This window comes from Mya arenaria, chromosome 5 (genome assembly GCF_026914265.1).
Source record: "Mya arenaria isolate MELC-2E11 chromosome 5, ASM2691426v1".
NCBI classification, from domain to species: domain Eukaryota; kingdom Metazoa; phylum Mollusca; class Bivalvia; order Myida; family Myidae; genus Mya; species Mya arenaria.
Genome location: NC_069126.1, coordinates 34,084,558 through 34,109,223, shown reverse-complemented (window position 1 = coordinate 34,109,223; position 24,666 = coordinate 34,084,558). Strand labels below are relative to the sequence as shown.

General features: G+C 34.6%; 1 long non-coding RNA gene across 4 annotated transcripts; it reads right to left on the bottom strand.

Annotated features, from left to right (window-relative positions):
- Positions 1-80: 80 nt before the first annotated feature.
- LOC128236141 (uncharacterized) lies at positions 81-17,808 on the bottom strand. Of its 4 annotated transcripts, none has more exons than XR_008261269.1 (12): positions 17,733-17,808; positions 13,875-13,992; positions 11,582-11,717; positions 10,832-11,022; positions 8,555-8,659; positions 7,823-7,894; positions 6,957-7,061; positions 5,148-5,218; positions 3,876-4,009; positions 2,923-3,031; positions 2,509-2,579; positions 81-1,655 (listed from the first exon to the last, which is right to left on the bottom strand). It is a non-coding gene; the product is annotated as an uncharacterized LOC128236141 (long non-coding RNA). The 4 variants fall into 4 exon arrangements; XR_008261268.1 differs by lacking the exon at positions 17,733-17,808 and adding an exon at positions 15,982-16,261; XR_008261271.1 differs by lacking the exons at positions 13,875-13,992; positions 17,733-17,808 and adding an exon at positions 13,386-13,852.
- Positions 17,809-24,666: the final 6,858 nt, after the last annotated feature.

The following is a 24,666-nucleotide window of genomic DNA, read 5'->3' as shown; positions in this document are numbered from 1 at the left end:
TACATTGTATACATTCCATTCTGTAGGTGGAACTCCGTGAAGGAACTTTTTGTTCACCATCAGTGTAAAACAAAGCATCCTTTTAAGGCAAATTTATTTCACGTTGAAGTACATGTATTTTATACATTTCATTAAAAAATATAAGCAAAATAATTGGGGGTCATCATTTTGCTTCAGAGCAAAAATAATCTAAAAACAAACAAACAAGAAGCGCCGTGGAGGGAGCCCTCACCTTTTTTCGAAGATTAAAACGAGTAAAACGAGTTGCCATGATTATGGAATTTTAAATAAATCATGGACATTTTATAAACAAGTCATTTTTGGTTACATGCAGAGGGAAATAAAATAGTGAACGAGGTTAACAAGCACATATGTGAATACATTGTGCAATGAACAATGTTAATCTCTCACATTCATCACATACATTTGCCATCTTTACATGTCAAGAATATGTCACAAAATACAAGTGAGAAACTACAAAGTAACATGAACTGCAAACCAATGACTGACACCATGAAATTACACATTAACTGTGAATGTGTATAAAATACACTTCTCCATAAAATTCAAATGAGAAATTACTGTTTGAATAAAACAATCGGCAACTCTAAAAATCTATTTGTGACAAAAATTATTATGACATAATGTCACCACTACTGAGAACATTGTATCAGTGTTGTACATGACATACCCATTTTGTTAAATTCTATTTTTCATTTACAATGCAGTAGACCTTGGTCCCAGTTTTAGTTGTGACAAAATATAAATTCATTGTGGTCATTGTGTCAAAACTGTTTGAAAATAAAGTTAGTTTATTGAAATTATTATTGTATAGAAACAATCGACAAATTCTTATCCTGGTAAACTTTCTGCAAATCAACTGAAATTATATTTATTAACCTAGATGATAAACAGTGCAAGCGAAAATAAAGTGCTTGGACAAGCCTTTTCAGCCATTTTGAAGTTTCCAAGGCCTATTACTCTGACACACAAAAATGAACTCTGAGCAACTTTTGATAAAAAGGCTGGGTCATGTAACACTCGAAATGTGCTTATGATCCCATTGGCTGTTAAAAATATGCTCTTCAAAACCTCCGGAAATCTAAAAATGATTGAATCTAATTTTTAACAATGTAGAATAGTAACGATGACTTCATCATGATGACATAATAGATACATACTAAGAATAAAGCCTTAAGCCAGAGAAAAAATATTTTAGATTCTCATCCCAGCCCGCCCGTCAAATAAACAAAAATAAACATGCCATTCAGCCCCTTTTTTCTTCTTCAAAATACGGATGAGTATCAAAACATATTTTCCTCTGGCCTTTTGCTGCAATCCACTGTAAGATATAAAATAACCTCATATGCAGTGAACCATTGGCTTACAGAGACATGCTTGGACACCTTGACACTATGTACAAGATGTACTAGCACTTTGAACACTTATTATTGTTTCAGTGTGCAATCTGTCGTTATCCAACTGTGTAATGTGCTTTTTATTTAATTCCACTTCAGAGAATTCAAACACTTGTGGCTTTTGATTGAATTAATACAGTCTATCATCTTCAGTTCCCGTCTCATAGTAATGTTGAACACTTCGACATTTTCTTAGGAGTTGGCCTTGCTCCTCTGTTAAACGCTGAAAGTTCCTGGCTGAAATGCAAGAGAGGATTTAAGCTGGACAAAAGATAAAGGTTAAATAACATGAATAAATCACCAAGCCAGGAATATCGTTACACTTTAAATCATATATATAACTACCAATGTTATGAGCAACAGAAGAGTTCGAAGATATGTGCAAACTGGTTTGAGGAAATTGGAACTAGAGCTTGAAACTCTAAATGATCATGTGAATGTTGGTCTCACCATTCCACAAGTGGATTAAAAAATCACAAAATCGGCAAAAATGTATAACATTTCATGATTGCAACATCATTTGTGAGATATAAAATATTTGCCTCATGTACACAACTTTAAGTTGTATACAAGCATTCAGAGGTAGAATTTTAACAAACAGCAACACACCAATTTTAGAAAGCTTTTTGCATACTTTAGGAGGTTAAAAAACTCCTAGAGACTTGTCTTTAGAAAGCCTTTAAAACAAATATGATTGCATTTGAGCTGTGTTGTCTAAACAATGGTCAATCTCACGATTAATACAATTATGGAAAACAAGTATCAAATTTGTCCAAGATTTTGTCAAGGAAAAAATTATGACCAGATTTATCAAGACAGTGCCAAAATGGTCTCTTGAGTATAACAGGGCTTTTTTAAGTGACCTAACAAGTTAGTTTTTCGACAAAAGATGACCCAGTGCACACTGATGTGCTTCATTTCAACACCCACATTTCATCAGTAACTGGAAGCATACTTTGTCTATATAACAGACAGCAACATTGCTGCAAATCTATTGGATCATAAATAAAACTCTTATTTTTAAGCGAACACTTTTAATGAGAAACAAGATAAGTCTACATCTGCAAGCAACATACAAACATGAATTTACCTTCAGGCAGCCCTTCAGCATGTTCAGAGATGACAGTGGATGGGGCAACTGTACCATGTTCCCTGTAGCATCTGAAACACACAGTTAAGTTGAATGTTAACTGCTACAATATTATGAAAGCTTACTGGTATTCAGGTACAAAATTAACACATGCAATTATTAACTTACTGGATACATAAATTATAAATGTTACAAAAATTATTAGATCTAAATGTATTAATCAAGAAGTGTTGTCATTTTGGGCAACAATAAATCAAGGTGAACAAACATCTGCGGTTAAACTTCAACACACACAATTCATTACACACTTTTAGCATACATCATGAGGTACTAAAGTCAATGCATGTCTAGGTGCAACATTAAAAAGTATGTACCTATTTACAGATAAAATGCTCAATTAAGCCTGCAGTTTACCAAGATAAGCATGGTCCACTTCTGATCTTCTGTTGATGCACCAAGAGCATCTTGAGATGGTTCCGAGATCTCTGTTGTTTCTGCAACTGTATAATCGTCTTAACAGCATCTGAAATGCATTGAAAGTGTTTCAAACTGCAACATTCTCGGTTCAGTCTATATTATATACCTGTGTTATAGAGGGTTGGGTTGAAGTCATGGGCAAACAGAACTGTAATAGCATTAAATAGTCATTCTAAAAAACTGGCGCCAGTTTTCTAGTAATTTTGGAAATCTCTCTCTATATATAAATATTGTTGAATAATGAACACCATATTTCCAAACAACATTATGATGCAGAATACCATAAAAAGTTAAATTACAAGTGCAGAGCTCCTGATAATTCTGTAGGGTTAATGGTACTGTTTGCTGACCATTTTGGACCAAGCATATTGTTCACTTGTGGTTGAAATTAGCACAAGCCTACAAGCGCCGCACTCGTAAAATACGTTCCGGGCTGGCTTAGATCCTGGGTTTTATACAGCAGGGCTTGTTTAAAATTGTTTTGCCAAGCAGAAGTATAAGAATTCTGGTTTCCTCATTCAAAAGATAAGGTTTTAATGCAAAAAGTTATTTTACTCTACTGGTGTTTGGGTGTAAAAGATATTAAAATACAAGGAATAATAATGTGCATACTTTTTGTGTTGTTTGTTCTTTATTTTAACTTGTATTTAGGAGGGAAAATTCAAGAACGTATTTATGGCATTATACGATTAAAAAAATCAGCTTTGTCAACTCCTGGTTGTGAAAGAAATGGGAAATATGAATTTTGTTGCTCCCGCTCCTTGCTTCAACTTTTCTTGGTCACAATCGAACAAATAAACAAATATTTGGTGTGGCCTAAAGTTCATACATTACCCATAAAAGTACAGTGCATTTATTCCTGAAATTGTTTGAGCTCATAAATGCCTTACTTTTGCTTCTTCCTTCCTGCTTGAATGCAATATGTCTCTCGCAGAGAATATATCCTCCAAATATTTTCCGCAGATGCCTCTCACTCTGATCAACCATATCCTGTAGCTGCTCCTGGGTCAAATCTTGAACATTGCTGCAAAAAGAAATGTACAAAAATAGAAAAACATGTCCTGCAAACAATTGCTTAAGATTACTAAGTATGCTTACGGTACATAGCATTGTTTTATATACCGGATAGGTAAAGTTTAGCACAAGTCACCTATAGCTGATGTAGAAGTGTTTCACAACTCCATGGAAAGGTGTCTGTTGTAGCCCTTTCCATTGGCGAAGCAGTCACCAGTGTTTTTATTGTTTATAGTAGTACATGAAAGAAACTAACATTATTCATAATATGTGCACTGAACACATCCTTAATCAATAAAATGAAATGACAAAACAAGATTCCTTGAGAGCAAGGTTAATTATCTAGTCTATGTGCAGGTATCTCACTCAAACAGTTGTGGGTTCATTCTGTATCAGGGATACATGTAATGATGTATGTCTTTCTGACAAGCTTTTAAAACAGACACATTCAGGTTTGACCGGTGAAGGAAACGAGACCTTTCCGGTTACCTTATACATTTAATCTCGATCTTGAATTCCATTATTTTTTCTCCATGGTCATTTCACTTTTACAGAATCAACTTCATCATTCTCTTCAGATATTGCCTGGTTTTCATTCCCTTTGTTTATTATGAAATGATTATCAATGTTTCAACCAAGAAAATATATATTGCTAATATTTTAACAAGAGGGCCATGATTGCCCAAAGAGTTGTAACTTTATTTGAAGATTTTTCACTCCCCCGCTGACCAGGCACCATGGTGATATTTTCTTTGAAAAACAGACATGCTAAAACTGATAGGATTGTATGTACACAAACATATGTCAGATGTCCTAAAATCAATTTTAAGTTACATACAAACATTCTGAGGTACAAGTTGAACACACAACAAGTGAGCAATACACAAATCTTGAGAAGCTTTTAGCATACTTTGTGAGGTAATCAAACCGCAGTATAGCTGATGGTATTTTAAAATTTATAACATTTTGTAAGGAACACACACACACACACACAAACACACACATTCCGAGGTATATCTTAATAAGCATTGTGTCTACTTTATGAGGTACCTTTTGACAGAAAAAGTCTTTAAGTTATGAACATGAACAGACTGTGATCACCAGCGCTAATAATTACTCAAATAAAATTGGTTTCGTATTCAATTTACCTCGAGGCGGCCCTTCAGCATGTTCAGAGACAACTGTGGATGGTAAACTATCCCTCTGATTTCTACAGCATCTGAAACACAAATTTAAGTTGAATGTAAACTGATACAAACTCATTAAAGCTTAAAACTTCACAAAAATATACTGATATATATTCAGGTATAAACAAGAGCTGTCACAGTATGTGACGAATGCCCCCGAATGTGATATTGACCTACGAACAAGGTCAGACAGTACATGAAAAGTTATACATATGGCAAGTTATTTTAAATTGCCTCTGAACATAAAAAAATACCACCCATACTTGACAACCTACACTGTTATGTCCTTATATTCAGAATTCCCTTGTGAATAAACACTTGTGTATCTTTCACCTTAGAGGTAGGGACACGGGTCTTGCACACGACACGTCGTCTTCGTATGTGGAACACATGTAGCAAGTGATTTTAAAATCTGTCTATACAAGGAAAAGTAACAGCCCGGACACGACAACCTATACTCTATGTCCTTATATGCAGCACTCCATTGTGAATAAACACTAAGTGTGACCTTGACCTTTGAGGTAGGGACACGGGTCTTGCACGCGACACGTCGTCTTGGTATGTGGAACACATGTGGCAAGTTATTTTAAAATCTGTCCATACAAGGGAAAGTTACAGCCCAGACACGACAACCTATACTCTATGTCCTTATATGCAGCACTCCATTGTGAATAAACACTAAGTGTGACCTTGACCTTTGAGGTAGGGACACGGGTCTTGCACGCGACACGTCATCTTGGTATGTTGAACACATGTGGCAAGTTATTCTAAAATCTGTCCATACAAGAGAAAGTTACAACCCAGACACGGCAACCTATACTCTATGTCCTTATATGCAGCACTCCATTGTGAATAAACACTAAGTGTGACCTTGACCTTTGAGGTAGGGACACGGGTCTTGCACACGACACGTTGTCTTGGTATGTTGAACACATGTGGCAAGTTATTTTAAAATCTGTCCATACAAGAGAAAGTTACAGCCCGAACACGACAACCTATACTCTATGTTCTTATATGCAGCACTCCATTGTGAATAAACACTAAGTGTGACCTTGACTTTTGAGGTAGGGACACGAGTCTTGCACGCCACACGTCGTCTTGGTATGTGGAACACATGTGGCAAGTTATTTTAAAATCTGTCCATACAAGGGAAAGTTACGGAGCCGGACGGACGGACAGACAGACTGACGATGCAATTTAATTTAAAAATAACACATGCAATTATAAACTAACTAGATGCTTACATCACTAAATAACAAACATACAATATCTGGATGTATAATTCAACAATTGTTTGTTGTTCTGAGAAATAATGTCCCTGAGGTGACACCAAATAAGTGACAAAATAACCCAGACTCTATGAATCTAATAATTTAAGAACAAGAATAAGTTTTACTAAATAAAGCTTAAAAAACATTCTGAGGTTTAACTTCAACACAAACATTCCATTACAAACTTTTAGTATACATCATGAGGTACTTTAAAGACTGTGCTGGTCTAGGTGCAACAGAAAAAAGAATGTACCTGTTTCAGTCATAAGCTCAATTAATGTCAGGATGGCTCAGAGGTAGAGTGTCCTCCTCACAACCAAGAGGTGAGCACTAGGTTTGATTCCCGCTCAGAAAATGTTCTAGTTTCCACTCTTATGTACACTGTCTTAGTACTGAATTTGACTAAGGAATCCGACTGGAGTGTGTTTAAAATTAGCTGTTAGCTTTACACAATCGGGCTTAAATAAAGTAGTATAAACTAATGAGCACTCAAGTTTACCATGATAAGCATGTTCCAAGACTTCTGCTGATTCACTGAGGGCATCTTCAGATGTTTCTGTGACCTCTGTAGTATCTGCAGCTGTATGACCATCTTTAACAGCATCTGAAATGTATCAAAATTCTATACCACGCGCACATCTGCCATGTCACAATGCCGTGAGATAGTATTTAAAGTATTTGTCTTATGTTCACAAACATAGGTTTCAGGAGATGTAAGTTTAGTTTTAAGTTACCATACAAGCACTCAGAGCTACAATTTTGACAAACAGTAACACACCATTAGTTTCAAGCTGTTGGCATATTCTGTGAGGTAATAAAACATAGAAATATGTCTTTTGAAAACTTTCAAATGAAGTATGATTGAATTACATCTGTATGGTTTAAACATCTGCCAATCTGATGATCAATTCAATTATGTTAAACAAGTATAAGAGTTGTCCAAGAATTTGTACAGGGAAGCAATCTCACCATGTTTAAGAAAGGTAAAAAAAATGGTTAAGACGGTATAAATAGGCTATTTCTTATGTGACCTAACAATTAAGTTTTCCGACACAAGATGACCCAATTCACACAGAGGTTCTTCATTTCAACACACACATTTCACCAATATTTTTACGCATACTTTGTCCAAATACATGTTAAAGAGTATAATAAGCCTGATTTTAATAGATGACAAGATATCTAACATTTGTAAGCAACACACACACACACACACATATTCCATGTTCATCTTTACAAGCATTATGTCTACTTTATGAGGTACCTCATCACAGAAAAATAGTCTTAAGTAATTAACATCAACAGATTGTGGTCACCAGCGAGAAATAACTATGTAAAGAAAGTTGGTTTTTGTATTCAATTTACCTTGAGGCGGCCCTTCAGCATGTTCAGAGACAACTGTGGATGGGGCAACTGTCCCACTGTTCCCTACAGCATCTGAAACACACAGTTGAGTTGATTGTATTCTGTTACAAACTCATTAAAGCTAAAAGCTTCACACATATATACTGGTATTCAGGTACAAAAATAACACAAGCAATTATTAACTAACTAGATGCTTACATCGCCAAATTACGAACATACAAGATCTAGATGTATAAATCAGCATGTGTTTGTCATTCCGAGAAACAATGTCCCCCAAGGTGACACCCAATGAGTGATTAAATAACCCAGACTGAATAAATCTGTTGATTGAGAACAAGCATAAGTTTTACTGAATTAAGCTTAACAAACTTTCTGAGGTTTGACTCCAACACACACACACACACACAATTCATTACAAACTTTTAGCATACATCATGAGGTACTTTAAAGTCGATGCTTGTCTAGATGCAACAGAAACATGTATGTACCTGTTTCAGATCATAAACACAATTAATGTAAGGATGGCTCAGAGTTATAGTGTCCGCCTCGCAGCCAAGAGGTGCTAGGTTTGATCCCCAGTGAGGAAAATGTTCTAGTTTCCTCTCATATTTACACTCAGTACTGGTGAGTTTGACCAAGGAAACCGACTGGAGTGTGTTTAAAATAAGCTGTTAGCTTTTACACAATCAGGCTTAAATCAATTAGTATGAACTAATTAGCACTCAAGTTTACCATGATAAGCATGTTCCAAGACTTCTGCTGATTCACTGAGGGCATCTTCAGATGTTTCTGTGACCTCTGTAGTATCTGCAGCTGTATGACCATCTTTAACAGCATCTGAAATGCACCATTATTTAAAAACTTTTGGCATACTTTGTGAGGTAATAAAACATAGACAAGTGTGACCTGGATCTTTTACAAAGGGAAACAGGTCTTAAAGGCTGTCTTTATGTGGTTTACAGATGTGCAAAGTTATTTTAAAATCTGTCCAAACATCAAAAGGTTACAGCCTGGATATGACCACCTATACTCAATGTACGGTATGTATATTGAACAATCTATAATGATCAAACACAAAGTGTGACTTTGACCCTGGAGGTAAGAACACAAACCTTGCACGTATCACATGCCTAAAGTATACTAAACATGTGTGCCAAATAATTTCAAAATTTCCATACATGTGAAAGATAGAGTTCGGACATGAACAGATATACTCTATGTCATTAAACGCAGCATTCCATAGAAATCAAACCATAAGTGTGACCTTTGAGGTAGGGACACGGGTCCTGCAAGTGGAATGTCATCTTTGTATGCAAAACAGCAAGTTACTTTGAGAACTGTCTATACATGAAGAGGATACAGTCCGGGTTATATAGTGTAATTTTGACCTTGGAGGTAAGGACATTGGCCTTGCACACAACATAACGTCTTTGTATGCATAACACATTTGCAAAAGTATTTTAAAATCAGTCCATAGATGACTTCATAACAGTCCAGACACAACTGGGAGGGACAAAGGACACACGGATGATTTTAATTAGCCCAATTGGGATTCATAATCATTTATGAGATATCATAAAAGTATCTGTCTTCAGCACACAACCATGTATATCAAGCACCATAAAATCATTTTACAATTTAAAATTATGACAAACCTTCTGAGGTACAATTCTAACACACTAAGGATAAATGAGCTGGAGGTAATTTTACATAATGATGAACTGCAGTATAGATGATTGTGTGGTCTTGACAAAGGCCAATCACATAATGAATTAATTATGGAAAAAACTATTCATTTCAACAGTTTTAAGATTCCCACAAACGTTCTGATGAACATCTTTTAAACACAAAATTCTAACAAACAAAAAAACAAGACACAGACTGAAAAAGTAAAAAAACTATTGAGATTTTTTTATTACTTTGTGGATTTTTACTGCAATAGTAGGACAGGGCTTTCCGTAATCTTGTTCAAATGGAGAACAAAATTATGAATATTCAAATGGTTGGGCGGAAAATTAAGTCATATAACTTTTAGATGAAATTGGAAAATAAAATAATGTAAGGCAAATACAGTGTACATGAAATGAGTCAGAGAACATGACATTGCCAGGCTTTTATATATCATATGTCATGTGTAAATTCGAACTACGACAGAAAAAAATTGTCTCTCTGTATTTAATAATACAAAAAGAATTGTTTGCTTTAAATTTTTTAAGGCAATATGATTTTTTTTATTAAACATTAAATCCCATGTACATGCTTCTTAGAAACAGTAAGTACCAAATGTTTTAATAATCAATATTTTTGAACGCTTAAAGACTTTTCATGTACACTGAATATGTAGTTCTCACTTTTGCATATTCAGAAAAACCATGCAAATAACAAAAACAATTAACAAGGAACATCTCGATATTACTGAATTGTTCAAAAACCACAGGCTTGACATCATTTTTCTGCAAAATATGGTATACAAGTTTGTAAATGCAGAGACATTGATGTCAACATTATGATTCAACTTACTATCATAAAGTTGCCGATAGTTGTCTGGATTCAAGTTAAGTCCATTTGAATGAAATAGCTTTGATTGTGTGCACCTTGCTAATAAAACAATTTCATTTACAAGGAATTCAATTATTGATTAAGTCATGTCTGTATCTACACCATAGGCTATGTAATAAATTATAACTTACATTTCAATCAAGACAAAATAGTAGTATATCCGTAAGTTTTTATAGGTTTTAAAGGGAATAATTCATAAAAACAAGCAATGAAAGAAATAATTCAACACTTAACGAAACTAGAGGTTGAGGTTGTATTATTAAAATTTGTGACGTCATAAAGCTCACACCAAATTGGGGTATCAATAGGGGAAATCAATAATACAAATTTTACCCAAGTGAGAAGCAATACCCGTCAGACTTTATTTAACATCCAACAGAGTTTGAGTACAATGCATTCAGTATTTTGACTTCAATTAAAAAGAAGAGAAAATTAAAACATTTTATTTACCTTTCGCTTTCTCCAAGGTACATCAGCAACATCATAATCGTACCTCAATTCAGTGTCTTTGCTGATCATACAGACAGAGTCTTGGTTGATGTCTGTCATCAACAACTTTAACCATTTTGCAATTAGGCTTTGTGTATCGGTCCAAGTCGTTGACCATGCATGCCAGACACGTGTCTTTTGAGGCATCGATGCTATTAAAACAATTGAAACATAACATTACTACAAAGAAAGGAAATGTATTATGACAAATGTCCCTATGTGTTTAATGTCCCTATGTGTTTAATGTTCCTATGTGTTTTTTTCACCACTTTGGGTGTCATTAGATTTTTTTTTATTTTGTGAACAACAATGCTTCAGTTTAAAATATTGAAACCAAGAAAACTATTGACTTTGATAATGTTTTTTTTGTTTAGAGAATGCACCCGACATTGCTTAATATTTTAAACCACACATATTTTCCAGTCATGGGGAAAATGTATGTTTTTTGCACTGGGAATAGCGCTGAATTTTAACGCAAAATTACCGCCCAGACACGACAAGATATTATGTCAATGCATAGTTTTACAAAATAAAACTTAACTGTAACCATGTAATCTGAGAGAGAGTTTTGGTACGACCACAAGGCCATCACACTATCCAGACTTTATCAATGGACAAAAAGACAAGCTAAAAAAGTAGTGTATAAAAGAAAATAAATAGCAATTTATTACTACAAAAATTATAGCTTACACAAAAACTATATATACATACCAGTATTCCTTGTTGTTATGTCTGAAATGGTATTTGAACATTTCATCACCATCAGACTGCTGTTTACATAGTTCTCCTCTGTACTCGAGAATAAACTGCCCCTTCAAGAGCTCTTGCCTAGCAAACACTCCATTACCTGGAACCAGTAAATAGTGTTTTAGCCAGGAATTAAAAAGGGCAGGGTGGGCCAAAAACATGGTGCTTTCTTAAATGGGAAAACAATGCATTGTATTGATATCAAAGTACATGCATGTTCATGCACACATTGTAGTAATATCCCAGACAATGCGAATGTCCGTCGGACAGTCGGACATGTCCGGTATATTTCCATTTTGACCGACGGAACTTTTGTTTTGGTCGGTCACAATGTCCGGTGAAAAATTACAGTCAGCACCGTTTAATTTTCGGAAAATTTACTTTCAGTTTCTAAATAAATGGTCAGAGTTATTTTTAACTATTATATCATGACTATTCAGCCTGTTAATCCGTGTATCACTATTTGTAAACCCCGTTTTGCACATGTTTCCGTAAAAGCCGAAAAAACACGTAAGGTTACGATTTCAGTTCGTACTCTACTACTTTTTAATAGACAGAATTTTACGGAAATGTTCGGACCTTGCTAAATTCCGTATGTATTTTTTTCGGCAAAGTGGTTCCCGGCAATCGTGTTAATTTAAATATGATGAATATACCGAGCTGACACTCTTTCCGCTCTGTTTAACATTGCCAATAACAAGAACTCTACTTTCGTTTTTGCATAAATGTTGTGTCTGAGTTTGAATTGTAGTAAAATTCGTTATATTTTTTAACTGTACTGTATCTTTAATTTAAAGATGAATTAAAAGAGTAAGATCTGGCTGCTCCATGGGTAGACGAACCGGATATGAGTTTTTTTGGGAGGAAAAAATAATGACTTAAGATCCGAAATATTGATTTTTTTGACCTGATGTTTAGCTTCTTTTTTGTAATTTATAATAGTACACATCTAACCAAGTAGATCTAAACCTGCTATAATGGGGAGTTAAAAAACTTATTTAAAAAGAGGCTTAAAATCAAGGTTTAGGCTGATGTAACTGAATACTGTTTGTAACATTGCGACAGGTAAATATTTGGTGCGACAGGTAAACTTTCAGTGTTTACCTGTCGCAATGTCCTGTGAAGAAAAAAAGTTTTCGCGTTGTCTGATATCCCGACCGATTGCTCTTAATTCTTCTTTCTTGTTCGTTTTCACTTCAGACACTTTCTTTACCATCTCGGGTTGTTATCACCAGGGCTCTCACAAGGCTGAATTTTTGGGGAGAAGTCACTTCTCCCACCAGTCAAATTAGGGAGAAGTGGGGGGACTTTAAGGAGAAGAGATACTTATCGTAAAACCTGAGATAAATATTGTGCCATGCCACCAAATTTTAAATTCACATTTACTTTGATTGCTTTTTCTAGATGGAATGTTAAAAAAGTGTTCTTTTTTGGCCTATCAAAAGTGTACTTGTCTAGAGTCTCCTTTTTGCAATGTATAGTTTACCTCCAAAAAAAAAACAAAGACAAAAAAAATTGACAGCAAAAAACAACAAATAAAGGGCAATATTTATATATCCAGTAGTTTTTAAGTTATACTCCAGACAAGGTAAATTGCAACGGACCGACCGACAAACCGACCACAGGGTGACTCCAATATACCCCCTTCAAACTTCGTTTGTCGGGGGTATAAAAATGCGAGTGAAAACTCTTGAAAAAGAGCAACTTTCAATTTGTTTACTTTCCATTTCTTGTAAACACACAAAATGATGACGTATACACAACTCACACGTTGTAGACTGTTATTTCGTGCTCAGATTCTAGACGGCAGTATTTGACTTATATCAATTTTGAGGCACAGTCCATCATCATGAAAAGCAATAATATTTTTAAAGTTTTTTATGCATTGATATTTAATATCTACGAAGGCCGATGGTGATGATCAAACTAATCCGACATAGCAGCCAAAATTAACAAACTGTCCAAAGAAACTGTTACTCAATGGGAGACGAAACTCCACCTAGAATTAGACTTCAATACAGACAATGATGAGAACATCGGCAAGATATTTTGTGCAGACTGCATATCAGACCTACTCAAAACATTTTTTGTTTTTACAAACCTTATGCTTTGATTATGACACAGAAAACATTGTTGTTGTTTTTAAGTACATACATTTTTCTAACAAACACAAAGGGGTGAGCAGTATTTTTTTCTAAATTCAATTCCCTGACTAAGTCCACAAATATGCTGCTAATGTATCCCGACAAAATCATACCTATGTATTGATCGATATACTGCATATAGCACAAATTCAGCTCAATTTCAGCCATGTTTGTCTGAAGGTAGTTTTGGTTGGCTTTTTCTGCAAGGGCGTTGATTCTGGCCAAAAACATCTGCAATTGCAATAAAATGAGGCTGGAACAATGACAACATATCAACAACAGTCTGATGTAAACAGCCACCAGTCTGCGAAATAACTTTTCAGATGAACTTGCCCTTTCGGGCAACTCCCTGGCAATTTTAACTTGCCCGGACCAATTTTCACTTGCCCGAATAAATTTCAAATAAAATATAAGCAAAGATCACATCAGAGTTGTCTTTGAAACGCTTGCATTGGACTGGTTTAAATCAAGCGTCCAATCGGCTTTCAATTTTATACGCATAGTTATAAGCGTCTATTGATTCGGACTGCGGAGTAAGTGTACCAGTCGATACAGACCGCGTAAAACGTCATCAAATTTAGCGACTTTTACAAAGTCGAGTAATACGTCATCAAATTTAGAGTATTTACTTTGTTTGTTGATTTTCGGATAAACGATTTCGTTCTCTTTTTTTACTTGCCCGATCGGGCAAGCAAATACGATTTTTTACTTGCCCGGCAGGATTTTTACTTGCCCCGGGCATCGGGCACATGGGTTATTTCGCAGACTGAGCCACTATTCAATCCACTTACTTCTCGCGCCAGTTAATGACATAACCATCTGGGTTTACACAAATGACATGCTTAATCAATGCTGTGTATCAAAGTGTTTCATCTAGGCTTTTAAGCATAGCTCCCAATACTGCCCTGTGTGATTGGTGCTTTATGAGCAGACAATGTGTTTGCATAATTAGACCCTAGCTTATCTCATTATCAAATAAGTAAGTCATAATGGATCAATGTAGTCTAAATAATTTCGTGAATCTACTTTTCCCATAAACATATTAACTAGATGTTGTCAAAACAGCATGCATTTAAAAAAAACGGGCAAAAGTTACTAATGAAGGTTTTCTGAAGTCAGTCTGTGAAATAGCATTTTTAGCCAAAGGCCACTTGGACAAAATCCATATATCATAAGGCCTGAAAGTTCCAAAAGAAATGAGGAGTACATGAATGTGTACTGAGTCCTATCTCGATCTGCTATTACTGTGGCAGTCATTGAAATTAGACTTTCGGATGAACAAGCCCGAATTCTTATACTTTTGCATGGAATCATGTTTTTGAACAAGCCCTGCTATATAAAATTCAGAATTTGAGCAAGCCTGGAAGACATTTTACCAGTGCAGGGCTTGCGGGCTTGTGCTAATTTCGACCACTGCTGTGGAAAATATGAAAAAGAAACACATGCTCTCATTCTTCCGATATTTCGACATCTTCTGAAATGGATGGGTCTTTTTACAATCAATAATAGGATCGTTTTTATTTGAAAATAAACAATTGTGTTACAGCCATTTAAATTTCAAAGATTAACAGAAAGACAAATTTGAAAACATGGTTTGGCAGCCTTTTAACATCTTACTTTTGCTTTCACATTACGATAAAGATCGATGAAAGCTTATAGTTTCCATTTAACTGTATTAGTATTATGCAATAATATACTTATATTCTATATTTCACACCTGAATTCATCCTTTTTAAAACAAAGGCAATAAATTTAATCAGATCAGTTATGCAATAAAACTTTAATACTCCAACAATGACTGTAAAAATGACTTCTGACTTAAACAACATGCACATGTTGCCGCACATTTAAGACCATGATTTAGGAAATAAATTGATATTAATTTTTGTTTTACTCAAATCTGGGGCATTTATTCTGTTGATGTTTGTGTTGTCAATGTATATATATACAAATCATACTGCATCGATTGTGGCTGCACATGCAGATTCTTGCCTAGTCTAAAATAATAGACATGTTATATGGGATTCTTCCGATCCATAACTTATATACGGGTTTGTGCAAAAACAGGGGGGTTTTGAAAAATATTGAAATTGTATTTAGAGAAGCATTTTAGGTTTGAAATAGATAAATTAATAAAGGTTTATATTCATATTTTACAGTGCAAGTGCAAAGATATTTTGCACAAAACAAGCATTAGATGCATTAAAACAAAGGATTTACCTTTCCAACAAAACGAAACTTGACCGACACAGACAACAATTGTACCAAGCTTAAAACTTGACCATCTTCGGCAAGCTTCGAGAAAGACCTCTTATATACAATCGTTACAACTCGGCCATGGCTGAAGTGTTCCAATTGTTGTTAAACTGTGAACCGCAGCCTTGCAGGTGTCATTCATGTATTGTATATTGTTATGTTTTGACAGTATGAAATGAAGAAACATGCATCAAACTCATAATAATTTGTTGGATATTTGTTTTTTTGTGTACGGAACTATTATTTAAGAAACATTATCTGGTAATATTTCTTGTTTTTAAGATATTTTATAGATGCAATCGGAATAACTACCCACATTCGATACAAAATAACTTGTATGTGAATGATTTGCCATATCAAAAATATTAAATATTGACCACTATAATTATACATTGACAGATACTGTCAATGTATAATTATAGTGGTCAATATAAGCACAAGCCATGCACTGGTAAAATGTCTTTCGGGCTAGTCTAAAATAATAGACGTGTCATAAGGGATTCTTCCAATCCCTAACGTCTAAACGGGAATGTGCCAAAAACGGGGGTGTTTTAAAAATATTGAAATTGTTTTAAGTAAAGAATTTTATGGTTGAAATTGATCATAAAGAGTTAAATTCATATTTGCCATGTAAGTGAAATATTATTTTGCACTAAACAAGCATTTAATGCATTAAAACAAGTTGTTTACCTTTCCAATAAAATGAAAGTTGACTGACACAGATAACAATTATGCGAAGGGGAACAACTTGATACAATCGTAATAACTCGGCCTCCTACGACAAAACTTCGAGATAGACCTCGTTATACAATCGTAACAAGTTGGCCATGGCCGAAATGTTCCGAGCGATTTAAAACTGTGCCCTGAAGCCTTGCAGGTGCCCTTCATGTATATATCGTTATGTTTTGACAGAATGAAATGAAGAAAAGCCGTCAAACTCATAATTACAAGTTGGATATTTTTTTTGTATGCGTACGGAACTAATATAAAATAACATTATCTGGTAATATTTCTTGTTATTATATTGTAGAGACGCTATATGCTTTAACCCGGAATCCTGATCGGAACAACTACCCACTTTTGATACTAAACAATTTGTACGTGAAGGATTTGCCATATCAAAAATCTAAAAAAAATCCGTCAACGTACAATTATTTGGACTACTTTCGGGCTTGCTCAAATTCTGAATTTTAAATAGCAGTGCTTGTTAAAAAATTTGATGCCAAGCAAAACTATAAGAATTCAAAAGTATAATTTTCACGACTGCTAATTCTTGCCTACTGGTAAACCACAAAATGTCAGTTCTTGAGTTCTAACTGCATGATCAGGCACCTCGCATCTGTTGCATGTTTTCGATATTGAGAGAGCCAGTTTTCACACACTATTATCTCCTTTAACCACCACATAAGCACGTACTAAACACCGTTAAAAACCTTACTATAAAGTGTATATATATATGATATATCATTATACAGTACAGGTATGTGCCATGTGTAGTCATTCTAAAATGACTAATGTCATGTGCTGTGGTACGAAACAGTCTTAAAACAATGGTACAGAACGATGTTGAAGTGTTCTCCGACATCCATTACTTTCCATAAAAAAGGTATTACAATAGAATTGATACGTACACACTTCAAAATCCAACCAATTTGCAAAAATCCTACAGCAGAAAAACTGTCCGCCATCATTATAATCGATAATACACAACTTACCTCGGCAAGCCGCCATGTTGTTCCCACACCACGTGAGGTGTCGATGGTAGTGCGCATGCCCAATGCGCGAATTTAACAGGTGCCCGCGGGGGCGGACTAGGCATGCGCAGCGAAACGGAGAGCCAATGCGCATGCCCGACTTTAAACTTTTTCCGCGCCCTGTTTTCGTATGTCAATGTGTGCAAGCACACTCAAACACACGACACACTATACAACGTTATTTAGAGGTAATCTTCATATTTAACCAGGAGAGTCTGGTGAACATTATAACGCTGTTCAGAGGTTTAAACTTCCGAGGTAACGGGACAATTAACCTCGGAAGTAAATTGTGCCTCGGAAGGTTGCTGTGTACTCATATGATTAACCTCCAAAGGATATAAGCGCAAACGCACACACGCACACGCACACACACACACACACACACTTAATCGGTATCAGAGAGAGAAACAACACTATTATATCCAATGTAATTAGATGGTTTATTCTTACTTGAACTTTTAACTCTGTGTCAATCCATATGTGTGATAAAGTAACTTCATCTTCTTAGCAAAGCGCATGAAACTACTACGAGGGTTGTCCGGAAAGTTTTGAGACTGCATTCATAAAAAACATTCGACTCATAGGATGCATTTAAAATTTTATCAGCTGACAATTGTATCTTTTATAAACAAATCCTGAAAGCCAACAAACAGTACAAAAAGTACAGGTTACAAGTCACGGAAATTACGGAGCACTTCGTAGCCTCATTGCGTCACGTCATTTATAGTTTTTCAAATTACGCTCCTTCTGTACATACACACTTACTGTGGTATTTGACCCATTGCTTGAATGTCTGTCTGTACAACTCTTTTATGATATTATGAACAACTGTCTTTTTTAGCTGAACGGATTCGCCAATTTCCCTCACTGTTCTCCGCCGATCTTCTTGTAACATGTCCCGCACTGAAATTATGTTACAAACTTGTCTACAGTTAGATTGCGTCAATAATTTGCGCATTGATGCAGCTTACGTCATACTGTCGTCATATGTTTTGACATGACGTTTTGGCGTCTATTTTTCAGACGGAGTAGTATATATCAATTGTGAACAATTTTCAGAAAACGTCAACTTCAAAGTGCTCCGTGAAACGCTAGATGGGTTGTCTTGACAACCATTTCCTTCCTTATTTTGAGATCATATAATTTTATTTTTCAAAAGGAAACTCGTGAATAGTTTATATGCACAACTGTTAATTGTTTCTTGATTTATTTTTAAAACATTTTAAAATATAGACACAGTCTCAAAACTTTCCGGACAACCCTCGTAGTTTAATGTATAGGAATTCAATCTAGTATAAGAAAATTGGATACGTATATAATGATTTGATAAGATAAAACACGGACCTATAAACCATGGACTGGCAACTGCCTGATATCGGTGAAACGATAAGAAATAATAATTTACCCGCAATTCTTAGCGCGCGCTCGGCAAATATCGGAAAATTCCACCAAATCTCCGATCGGTGATTAACGGCGATCTTCGGTTATTTCCGCCAGCTCTGCTGATAATTATTTTTAACACCGATCGACATGTCGCATGTAATATGTTTGTAGTTTGTCGTTATTGCATTTTCTCTAATTATCAAAGTATTAATCAGGACCTAATATCTTACTGATTAAATTTATATTTAGTTTTAATTAATGTTTTCCTACATGTATATATTCGGCCGATGTCGGACGTCTCGAAAACGACCACGCGGTAAGATCTCGGAATGAAATCGCGCTGCACGCGTGAGTTTGAGCTAATCGCATTAACACAGATGAGAGATGCCAATCCATGGTTTATAGGTCCGTGGATAAAACAAGCTAAATGCATTATTACTTAATGAATATATTACATGTGGTGAAAATTTGGATGGAAACTCTCTTATTTGTAGTACTGTTTGCAACATTGTGTAAATATTATAATTTGTAAATTTATATATCACATGTTATATGTTAAACTCCCTCTATAATGCATATTACAGTTATTTTTGTTCTTTTAAATACTGTTAAGTATCTGGTACAGTATGTTATAGATTAAGATAAAATAAAACATTATGTATATTTAAGTTGAAAATGACGCCATTTGAAATTGCTTCGTTCATAATTAACATGTTATCAGCTAGTATGTAGATTTATCTTATTTAGCATATTTTGGTAGTTATTTCGACATATAAAATGTATGAATGTTTGTTTTTTCTCGCCAATATGAACCATATTCGGCCACATTTGTGGCAGCAAATAGTATAAAACTGGTTTATTCCTTGGTTTTGACCGAAGTTAGCCGAAATGTTTATTGATAGGTCAATATTGATCCAATGATTACTGTTGAACATTTGGCTTCTGTGAGCAAACTTTTTACAAAATAAAATCTTGGTAACATTTCCGGAAATTTCATTGTTTGAGTAAAATGCCAAATATATTACTACACTATCAACTTTAACATATATGTGTTTACAAATGCAAATATATTTCTTTTCAAAAAAGTTAAAACCCGTTATATCTGTGTAATTCCAATGAACGTGGGACATTTGTAAATTCATGAAACAACTGTTACTAACACATTTATCCATCAGGCGTTTGTGGTTTAGCAACACCGCTTTTTCCTTCTGTTTGTGCCTAGTAATGTCATATAAGTAATTTTCACAATCAACACAAGACCTGTATTCAGAAGATAGATATTGCAATATACTTATACGTCTACATCGGTAATAGCTGCGTTGTGAATAATTGCTCTGAGCCGTGTTGTGCTTCGATATGCCCGAAATGCCCGCCATGTTCTCTCGCAAAGCGTGTGTCGTGTTTCCCTGTTCTGTTTGAGACACAATCTGTCGCTTATTAAAGTCCAAATTATCATCTTCATTGTACCTTTTTTAAACCTTTTGCCATTCCCTTTTGCATCAAACACACTATTTAGAGGCCAAGCCTATAAACAACACTCATATCTGTGACCATTTAGTGTTTAATTAATCCCAAACAGGTTCTTTCCGAGCAAAATTAGTGACCAGTAAATCCCATTGAAGCTACAATCAAGTTGATCGAGAGCCAATTTTACTACTGAATAGCTAGCTCTTGAACACCAAAACATTACAAATCTTAGCAATGTGCAGTTCGTTAATGTTTTATCAATACAAACTAGACAACATATTGACATCCGTCAAACCTATTCAGAGCCAAACAAATCTATGTGTAGCTCTATTTAGATCCAAGTAGACTACATTTTTGGTGACCATAAAGCAAATTCAGAGCCAAACGAATCCATGAGCAGCTATAATTTAGCGTAATAATTGCCAAAAAGACCACATCATAAACCATTAGAGCCACTCAAATGCATGAGTAAGTCTAATTTTGACGACAGAGTGCTAAATAGACCATCCATTTGCAACAATCACGCCCATTCAAAGAGACACCAACCCAAGTGCAACTCTTGTTTATACTACTCAATGCCAATTATACCACATTTTGGCTACACCAGAGCCTGTATAAAGCCAAACGAACCCTTTAGCATTCTGACCATTGTATTGAAGTATTGTTGGGGATTAATTTGTATTTTAATTCATTTTTTCTAAATAAAACCCTTTATGGCTACACAACACGCACAGCTTTGATCGCTGATGATGTAGACTATCATTCTTACGCCGGTCTGTGGAGGAATTTAAGAAAATAATTTTTTTCTCATGTTTCAAACATTTAAAAAAAGAGTAATGTATTTATATTGCAAAATAATGTAGAAAACAGATTAAATTGACAAACGCTTGATAAAATATGAATAAATGTAAAATATAAAATGAATGCTCTTAACTCCTTATTATACAATTAGGATTGAAAATGTCTACACTCATCTTATACATGGACGGTATAACTAATTGCTTTATTGCGTTCGTCGTTGATTATGGTAATACTCTTACGTTATCACCGTAAGCAACATAGGATTTTGTTTTGCATAAAATTAGCCTTTGCCACGTTCTCCAATTTAAATTGAAACTTAGTTAATATTTCAAGTTGATCAAAGTCATTATAGCAAATCGTGCATGAATAACTATTTTTAACTTCCATCAGATAAGGCATGACTTATCCTGTGTTAGTTTTATCAGCATTAGTCATGCATGCAAGACTAACACAAGGGAAGTTAGATATACCTTAGCCATGCGTACTTGACTAGCTCTATGCTAGTTCAATCAGCCTTAGTCATGTGTGCATGACTAACTCTATGCTATGGAAGTAATATCAGCCTTAACTACCGATGCATTACTAACCCTAGGGAATTTAGATCCGTCTTCAAGCATTCTTGAATGACTATCACTATGTTATTCCATGAGTCTAGCCAAGCTTGCATGAATATCATTAGGGAAATAAGATTAGCCTTCGCCATTCGCGCATGACTAACACTGTGTCCATGAGTCGTAGCTAAGCCTAAATGACTATCACGAGGCTAAGAAATTTGGCCATGCACACATGACTAACCCTGTGTTTGTTATCTCAGCCTAGGTCATTTGTGAATGGCTAACTTAAGAAAGATGAGCATTTATAGCAATGGTCAAAACGTTTCTTAATTTATACATTGCATTTACTCCCTTCACATAATCAGCGTAAAATTTGGTTGCTCGTATTTTTATCTTTTTTCCAGAGTTCAGAATAATTCAGACACTTTTTTCTTCTTTTTTAAATTTGTCAGATCATTTGTTTGTATTTTGGAATGAAACAAATAACAGCCTGTGACAGATAATTAAATTGGTAAAGACATACGTTGTTGGCAAATCATTATAGCTTTGTCCTTAAGTATGTTCAATTGACCTAACATAAAACACCAAAAACATTGAAATGTTGACATTTCCGTTGCAATTCTTTTTTTCCATCATTTATTTATTTTCTACATAAACCCGAATGAGTGCATGTCAGGATCTGTTAATCGTTTGTCGTTCTTTGTCAGGAAAATTAATAAATTTACTATGCTTAAAACCATTCTGAAAACATTGTTTCCAACATGAAATAGACAAGTATATTTGTTGACTTCAGTGTAAGATCGTATTTTATTTCACGAGTGTCATAGAAACACAGTTTTTAACATCAAATAACTATTTTGAAATAATTTCCTGGTGGTTCAAAAGCCAGGTAGTCATTTTGGTTAAAGGGAAGGAAGTACAATTGAATTGAAAAGTTGTTAACAAGTTGATACTTTCCCTTTATAGTATTGATAGACGAGAGGGCATTTTAAATTCAATTCAAAATAAACTTAAAATTCAAAGAGGCTGTTTACAGTGATAAATACACATTTTAGTTTATCTACAGTAACAAACTAGTGATGGGTTTTCGCGATTATAACAGCGATATAGATAAATAAAAAAAGGTTTTTCTTTGTTGACAATTTGTCAGTAAAAGATTCATGGGTTGTCTTATCGTCAAGATACAATGTCGTGATGTTAATTGTCATAATTAAGGATTGTCTTAACTCATTGAATTAAAATTATTTTTTTGCAAATTAAAACTACCTTTGTCTTAAATGAACATCCTCCGATGTTACACTTTACAGAAGATGATTGATGCATAGAGGGAGCATGTATAAAATATAAAGATTATACATACTATGTATGTGTATATGTGAAAGAATGTATAAAAAAGCTCATTTTATCATTTAATTCTGCTGCTGTTGATGTTGTAAAACGAATTTCTTACAATGGGCTGTTACAATCTTGGATTTACGTTTATCTTCTGGTAAAACGTTCCAAACGCTTCCTTTAGTATGCAAACGAGTGTTTCTTGTTTTGTCTTTTCTACTTAATAGCCAAATCAAGTCAAGTCAAGTCAACAATTTATTGGGTAATTAAAGGCCACTGGCCCAAAATACATAACATACATGAACGGCATGAGTTGTGTCTTGGTAATTAATCGATACAAGCAAAGTGTAAATGAAAATCATGATTACTTCCCCTTAACCATAAATGTTCAGAAGGAGATGGTATACATAATAAGCTAGTTTTCGTAAATGTTCATATTGATTTGTGTTTAATAACCTATGACAATCTTCTAATTCAGTATCATTAGAATACCAATAAAATAAATATTGCCTTCGTATATCGTTATATTTACAACATATAAAGAAAGCATGGTATTCGCAGTCTCAAACAAAAATATATTAATATTATCTAGACAAAACCGACAAACGCGTTGTTCTCTTGGGATATTATTATGCCTACCAGTTTCAATCAACAATTTATGATTTAAACATCTAAATTTGCTAAAAGCTAATTTGTGTTTGTATGGAATGTCTAAAGATAAATGATCGATATCTTGTCAAAAAGACTATCGTAATTCATAAGTTATATCATACGATATCATAAGATATCGTAATGATGTCTCTTATGTAATTCGTTGCAAGATTAAGTAATGGTAATATACCAACATAGCTGTTTGATACTTGCAACGGTTTTCATGTTTAAGCCATCCAAACTTTTCATGTGATAAAATTCTAGTAGGCTTAAAACGAATAATTTTCGCAGGATAGAGTTTTTTACATGTGTTTTCCCTATACACTGCAGCAATAGTCAAACATTGAAAGAATTACAGTTATTGTCTCAAAATAGCCTGGCTACAATTGGTTTGGTCAGTTGTGTAGGTTTCGTTGTAAAGCGCGGGAAAGTGACGTGGTTTAGGGGATTATAGTGAGCGGTGGTCAATTCATTCGAAACTGCTCTAGGGGCAACATTTTATTAAATTTGTGTGACCTTAACATGTATGTAGAATGTTTTATTGTTGATATTTTATATTTGTTAAGTAGAGCATGTTGATATATACTAGTTGTCTCATGTTTTTACATGGTTTCCTTACACATTTAAAAAAAAAGATAAGCGAGGTTTTTCCTGGACCGACACTGTCGGCTACAGTATCCCATATAATGATATTCGATCTTATCTTT